A 7,762-nucleotide genomic window follows, 5' to 3' on the forward strand; every position below is an offset into this window, starting at 1 on the left:
TGGGGTGCCGCCTTTTAAAGCCGCTCCGCGCCGGGGAAGCGCCGCCGCCGCCGCCGCCGCCACCGCCGCCGCCGCGGGCGGGAGCCAGGGAGGAGGAGGCGGCCGCGGCGCGTTCCCGCCCGCGCGGCCCGGCGGCGTCCCCGGGCCCGCGCTCCTGCGGCCGGGCTCCGGAGCGGAGACCCGTCCGGGAGACCCGAAACGCCCCCACTGGGGGAACTTCTCCGCGGACTTGTGAGGCTCTCGGGACGCGGGATCGCCTCAGCGGCGGCCTCGGCCCCGGGAGTTCTGCCGGGAGCGGGGAGGCCCTGGCGTCTCAGGTGAGTCCGCTGTTCCCTAGACCGGCGGGACACCCGGAGGCTGCACTCATCCCGCGGGGTCTCTGAGGCCCAGCGGCCTCGCCTGCCTCCCTAGAGACAGTGGGCTCGCCAGCGTGCAGGGTCCCAGGGAGAAGAAACTGCTGGGAAGACACTGGATCGCCCATGACCAAGCCTGACTGAAGGGGCTCAAGAGCGTATACCCGAGAAACCACGGCGCAGAGCCCCTCTCGGAGGCCGCAGCCCATCTAAGAGGTGGGCTGACTGTGCAGGTGAACCCCTAGGCCGTCCACTTAGCATGGCTGTGATCTTGGGCAAATGCCTGTCCTGGATGAGGGCAGGCGCTCCACCTGTAAAATGGGGGTAACAGTGGTATCTACCCCGTGGGGCTGATTTGAGGATGAGGGCAGCTTTTGCTGTACAATAACCTATCCATAAACGTTCGTTTTTATGAGCCCAGGGCCTGCCAGGTGGTAGGTGTTCACTAGATCATGTACACTCTTAAAAGCACCCACTGAGCTGGGACCAGCAGTGGGAAAGTGAGTTGAATCATCCTCACCCCTGCTGCCTGGAGTAGCCTGGTATCCTGTGGATAATTATCTGGAGCACCCTGGAGATTTATGGAAATGTTCACACCATGCACAAGCAATTATGAAGGGTGAAGATCGCTGCTAGATCTCTCCTCTCATCCCTCCCAGGACCCACTGGCCCCGCTGGCCCACTTGCAGAAAGCAAGCCATCAGCCTGCTTACTTTATAGCAAGTGAAAAAAAAAGGTCTAGAAGGCCTTGAGGTGGAAAGGAAGCTGCTTCTCTGATGCTCAGTTCCAGGAGCCATCTCTTGTCCAGCGGAGTCTGTGGCTTGGCAGCTGGAGGTGAGAGGCGGGGGCAGGAGGGGATGGGGAGACGGCATGCTCTGCCTAGATGATTTCCGAGGTCCTTTCCAGCCTTGCTCTCAGGAGCCCTTTGGTTTCGTAACCCACATGATTCATCCTTTCTGCAGGTGTGAGTCACCCCTAATGGAGGTGGGAGAATGGAGGCGTGGAGGGAGGCCCAATCCCAACAAATCACATCCATGTTCACAAGAGCTCCTGCCAACAGCCCCTCTTGGAGCCTGGGGATCAGCATCCCACATGGCCTTCCCTTTGCTGCACTAGATGCAGCTTCACCTCCCTGCGTTCCCCTGCCAAGTGGGGTCAGCTGCTTGGGCAGTCACTCCAGTCCTGCCCACGCTGCAGAAGACAGGCACTGTGTGTCCCTCCTACAGATGGAATGGATGCTCGTCAGCTGCTGTCAATGGAGAGACAGGAGGCCCTCATGCAAACTGGCAGCCCTAGAGGAGAACCCGCCACACCTGTTGGACAGAAACAGTACCCAGAACCCTCAGCCTGCCTCTGCCCGACAAGGCCCTGGCTGCCTGGCCAACTGGCTTGCAGAAGAGGGACATTGGTCCGAGTCAAGGGGACCAGGTTGGAGGCATTGTATTGTCACCTGGCAGTAGTATGTCTGGGCAACATGCGTTCTCTCTCTCCCCCTTCCCCTGCTGGCCGGATGTCCCTCAGATTCATCCTGGATCCGGTGCTGTTCTTCTTTGAGTATATGGCCTGCTTCAAGGGGAGACTAAAATGCATCTGAATTTTTATTTGGAGAGATCTGAATTTATTTTATTAACAAGTCTGGTCCTTTGGGGCCGAACTTTCCATTTGTCATGGAAGTGCCGGACAAAATCTTGACTCCAATGTGGTAGAAAGACCAGCTTCCCAAAATGAACATCCTAAATCAAATCGCCTCCTGTGAGTTTCCTATTGATTTACACGGTGACAGGATTAGCTCAATCACAGGAGTACCAGCCCTTTTCATTGTGATAGGATCTGTAATAAAACTTGGCTAGTCGTCCTGCAGGGAGGGGATTTATTACTCAGGCTCCAGCTCTCCACATGGCCCCCGAGGTCTACACCGCTCTGTGGGGAGGAAGAGGGGTGCTGATTCTCTAAATTGAGGTCTTTGAGCCTCAGGAGGGACAGGATATGGACCAGAAAGGTGATTGGAGCCTGGTCATATTTTGGAAGTTTTGTGATTTTTTTTTTTTTTTTTTTTTTTGAGACAGAGTCTTGCTCTGTCACCAGGCTGGAGTGCAGTGGCACTTTCTCAACTCACTGCAATCTCCGCCTCCTGGGTGTTCAAGCGATTCCCCTGCCTCAGCCTCCCGAGTAGCTGGGACTGCAGGTGCTCACCACCATGTCTGGCTAATTTTTGTATTTTTAGCAGAGATGGGCTTTCCCCATGTTGGCTAGGATGGTCTCAATCTCTTGACCTTGTGATCCGCCCATCTCAGCCTCCCAAAGTGCTGGGATTACAGGCGTGAACCACTGAGCCCGGCCAGTTTTGTGATATTTATGTTAACATCTTCTCAAATCAGAAAAGAGGAGAAGACCTTGAATAATGTCTTCTCATGCCCACCACTGATCCCTTTACAGCGAGCATGGGATTGTCCAGCCAGAGCCTGGGAATACCTATGCAGCGAAGACCGCTGCACAGCAGGAGCCTTTGCACAGCCTTCTAGAGTGTGATAAGACAGACTTTGATGCAGAAATTGCCTCTGTGTAGGGAATAGACACTTTACTGAACAATTGCATTGTTGGCAATATGCTAGGTTCAGCAGGCCGGAGTGGCATCCCTTGAAAAACGTCTTGATGGACATCACCTTCCAGATACCAGAGATGAGCGTGGACTCAAAGCCTAGCTTTGTTACTTACTTGTGTGCAGCCTCAGGAAAGTTGCTTCAGTTTACTCTGATGAAAGTAATAGCAATGCTGCTGTTACCCCATGCAGAGGTGCTGTGAGGGCGACAGAAGCTGATGTGTGCAGAGCCTGGCACCAAGTAAGCACTCCATCAATAGTGGCAACAGTGACCGCTGCTGACCAGGAGCTCCCCAGTGGGATGGGGTAGTTAGGGCTGAATACTCTGGCCTTCTCTGGATGAGGGCTCACTGTCCTCATCTCTGCCTGGGTGTGCACTTTCTCACATTTTAACATCCCCAAATCAAGAAACATCTCACAGTTGGTGTTTTGCAATCACCACTGGCCTGGGCTGAATTTGAGGTCTTCCAGAGAGGGTTTGTGTTTGCTTCTGCCAGTGATCTGGGGACTCGGCTCCGGAAACTCCTTGGGGATCTTCTGGGTATTTTAACCCCAGAGTGAGAAGCAGCTTATGGTTCTAATGATCAGTGCAAGGCATGTCTCCCTATTTCTCTCTCCCCTCGCCAGGGCCAAGACAGAGACCTGAAGATTCCTTGCTGTTCCTCTCCACGGTGGGTTTATTTCTCATCTCCTCCGGTACTGACAGTGGAGCCTTTTTTTTTTTTCTCAGATGTAGTTTCTCTCTTGTAACCCAGGCTGGAGTGCAATGGTGCAATCTCACTGCAACCTGTCCCTCCCGGGTTCAAGCAATTCTCTTGTCTCAGCCTCCCGAGTAGCTGGGATTACAGGTGTCCACCACCATGCCCAGCTAATTTTCATATTTTTAGTAGAGACGGGATTTCACCCTGTTGGTCAGGCTGGTCTCGAACTCCTGACCTCAGGTGATCTGCCAGCTTCAGCCTCCCAAAGTGCTGGGATTACAGGCGTGAGCCACCGCGCCCAGCCGACAGTGGAGCCTTTCATTGTTCGTCTTTAGAGAGGCGCCTCCTGTGAGACTTTCCATCTTGGACGTTTTTTTCCCCCAGTAATACATTAAATAATGACACCTCTTTCAATTGAGGGTGTCTCTTAGATTTGATGACATATGATATGAATGCCTTCAAGACATATTGCAATAAAGAAAGCTATTGAATTCTTCCAAATATATTTGGTATGTCTGTGTATGTGTGTGTGTGTGTGGCATCTACTGACATCCTACAGAAAAAGTACAGAGAGTACAGCATTTTTTCATGAAAAATCTGTTGTGAGTCCTCAGCAATCTCTTCCTAAAGTAATTGCCTGGCTCATTTGAATTTCCAAATACCGCATTTCTATCAGGAGAACCGTCAGATACTTTGGGCTGCACAGAGACAGTGATGGGACACACAGTCATTCCTAAGACTTGACGGTGCTTCTTGAGCACAGATAAACACACACGGTCCCCAGGAGCAGGAGGTGTGATGCAGGTCACACACAGCCAGTGGGCCTGAGACATGGAGAACCCAGGACAGTCTAGACCTGTGCCTCCCAACCCTCTCCTACCATCCCCAAGAAACCTTTACCCAGGCCCAGGTTTCTACAAACCAGGGCTTTCCCCAGCCAGGACCTCTTCTCTCCCTTTTACTCCAAATCCTACTCACAGCTGCCACCCGTAGCCATGGTGGGCCAGGGGCCTCTGCTTCCCTGCAGCCCTAGGCTCCATATCCTTCTGAGCTCTGCTTTCTGCTCGGTGTTCAGTTTCTCAGTGGTCTCTTCAGTATCTGCTCATTCATACTGAGTTCTACTCTGTGCTGGGGGAACATGTGACCCTCTGGGGTAGGGTGGGAATGGCATGGGGGCAGCTCCCACCCTACTCTGCCTCTCTACTTAAACTCTTATTATATCTAGATCCTAGTTTTCTTAAGAAAGAGCCTTTGAAAACTGCTTCTCCTGCAAAACAGTTACGCTGGGTCTAGCAATTATGTATCCCAGGGTTCCTTTCCTAAACTCCCATGTGGAAATTCAGTGTCAAACAAGGAATTTAGAGGCCAAGAAAGCTGAAACTCCCTGAGAAGCTCTTCCTAAGAATGAGAGCTTGGCAATTCGTCTGCTTTTCCTTTTTGCCTCAGCTTCCAGGCGGCTCAGAGTCACTTGTGATAGAAAATCATAGTTCTTTATTTCTTCTTTGCTGCAGCAGGTAAGATGCCTTTCGTTACAAAATGTAAGGATGCCAAACCGAAATGAAGCCAGACAATAAGGACAGTTAATTATTTTGCAAATAGGAATTTGGTGGTAGGTGGACCCAGAACTGTTAATTCAGCAGCTCAGTGATCCCGGGACCCACGATAGCTTTTTGATTTGTTTTGTTTTGCTTTGTTTTAGATGAAGTCTAGCTCTGTCGCCCAGGATGGAGTGCAGTGGCACGATCTCGGCTCACTACAACCTCCGCCTCCTGGGTTCAAGCGATTCTCCTGCCTCAGCCTCCTGAGTAGCTGAGACTATGGGCATTCACCACCATGCGGGCTAATTTTTTGTATTTTTAGTAGAGAAGGGTTTTCACCGTGTTAGCCAGGCTGGTCTCCAACTCCTGACCTCATGATCCGCCCGCCTCAGCCTCCCAAAGTGCTGGGATTACAGGCATGAGTCACCACACCCGGCCTCAGGATGATTTTTCTATACTTTACCTGCCTTTCTCCTGTTCCTAGATGATTGCCACAGATAGGAGGATTATATCCTCTCAAGATAGCCTCCAGGGAGGAAGCATAAGAGCTACTCCATCTCTTGAATGTCTTCATCTCCCTGGGGAGGAGGCATCTAACCTTCAGCCCACTTTCTCTCAGGCCCCACCTATGAGATCTGGGTCACAGGCCCACTCCCTGCTGCCAGGTAATGGTAGGCCAGGTGAGCAGGGCAGCTCAGGTTGCTTTGAGCAGTCTTAGTTCTTCTCCCAGGGAGCGCTCCCTGAGCACATCGCTGCCCCAGACTGAGCAAAACCGGATGCTGTTAGCCCAGGGCAGCACCGCGGAGGCTGCGGATGAGCTCCTCGGGGGTCCACCTCCTCCTCTCTGCTTCTGTTGTATCACCTGAATATGGATTTTCTTAGGCACACAGCAGACTCCAAGCAAATGTTTATCACAAAGTGGAAAGGAAGGGAGGTAGGGAAGGAGGGAAGAGGGGGGAAAGGGAAGGGAGGAGGAGAAGAACAAAGGAAGGGAAGAATGACAGAGGAGAGGAAGGAAGGCTCAGGTATTATTTAGAATTCATGTGTCCCATAAATTAAATAACACAAATCAGCCTAAGCAGCAGTGACTCTTGACTTACCGCACCTCCCCGGCCCCCACGCCAGCCCCACAAGGAGGGAGTCGCACTGTACATAAGCCCAGCAGCCGGGTAGACCTTTTTCCTGCGAGCAGACACCCTTGGCTCCAGGGTGGGTTTCGGGTTTTTGGCCCAACTGCTCTTCCCAAGTAAGAGTGAATTGGGAAGTGGGCTCCCTCCCTAGTCCCAGCAAAGGGAGCAATGCAGAGGATGGGATGGGAATGAAGGCTTCGCAGTGACAAGCAGGAGAGAAGAGCTGGCCGGTCATCTCTTTCTATACAAGTCTGGTTTTAAGAAGCTGAGTGTAGAAATACATCATGAGGGCCGGGTGTGGTGGGAGGCTGAGGCGGGTGGATCATGAGGTCAGGAGTTCGAGACCAGCCTCACCAGCATGGTCCCTACTAAAATACAAAAAATTAGCTGGGCATGGTGGTGCATGCCTGTAATCCCAGCTACTTGGGAGGCTGAGGCAGGAGAATTGCTTGAACCCAGGAGGTGGAGGTTGCAGTGAGCCGAGATCATGCCACTGCACTCCAGCAAGACTCTGTCTCAAAAAAAAAAAAAGAAAGAAAGAGAGAGAGAAAAAAGAAAAGAAAGAAGTACATGATGGGAAATGGGCATTGCAGAGGACCTGCTGGGCTACAGCAAACACAGTGTAGCCCAGCTGGGTGGGGCTGAGGAATTGCAAGTTCCTACAGACCCTGCCCTATAGCTGCTCTCTTCCCCGAAGAGCACAGAAAGCACCAAGATCATTGCTTCTGGGTCCCCCTGTCCCTCTCCAAAGCTGCCTCTCCCTTGGTGTCCGGGTCCCCAGGGAATCCTGCCCGCTGCAGGGTCTTCCTCTGGCAGTTCCCCAAACTCCTGGCCCTCTAATCTTTCCCAGATCCTTCCCCTCAGCTGCCCGTGGGCCACAGCTCCCCCACCCGACCCTGAGGAGCTTCAAATGCCTTCCTTTCCCTGCCGCCCCTTCACATGACCTCTGACCTCTTGCCTTCACTGCCCCGGGCTCTGGGAAAGATCATATCATGCTGCTCTTCACTCATGGGCTCTTCCATGCCCTTCTCTCTCTGTTCCTCCACTCAGCACCTGCTCTCAGCTGCATGCAAGTGGAGAAGCAGCACATCCACCCGGCTGCTGTCACCTGACACCCATCATCACACACCTCTGGCAATCTCTCGGGATGCCCACCCCTCCTCCATCCTCGCCCTCAGCTGACGGCCTTGTTTCCTTCTTACCTCCTTTCTCGAAAGAGACCTTCCTCCTCCACCTGCACCTGCGCCGGGCTCTGCCTTCCCAGCACTGCTGCACGTGGTGGGACCCACGGAGGCCCTCCCCTCCCTCACCTGCTGGATCCCAAGCCACCCCAGCTCCCCAGAGCCGCCGCTTCACAGTGTCACCCTTTCTCCTGCGGAGTTTCCTCCCTACACCTACAAGCATGCGCTTATTCCATCTATCTTTAAAAATCCGCAGTGCT

At 53.0% G+C, this 7,762-nt stretch overlaps 1 long non-coding RNA gene across 1 annotated transcript; it reads left to right on the forward strand.

Moving 5' to 3' along the window:
* Nucleotides 1–123: 123 nt before the first annotated feature.
* LOC116546315 lies at nt 124–2,096 on the forward strand. The gene is made up of 2 exons (XR_004266666.1): nt 124–1,187; nt 1,316–2,096. It is a non-coding gene; the product is annotated as an uncharacterized LOC116546315 (long non-coding RNA).
* Nucleotides 2,097–7,762: the final 5,666 nt, after the last annotated feature.

The sequence above is a fragment of the Sapajus apella genome, unplaced genomic scaffold (genome assembly GCF_009761245.1).
Source record: "Sapajus apella isolate SASKATOON/1434 unplaced genomic scaffold, GSC_monkey_1.0 scaffold764, whole genome shotgun sequence".
Classification (NCBI taxonomy): Eukaryota; Metazoa; Chordata; class Mammalia; order Primates; family Cebidae; genus Sapajus; species Sapajus apella.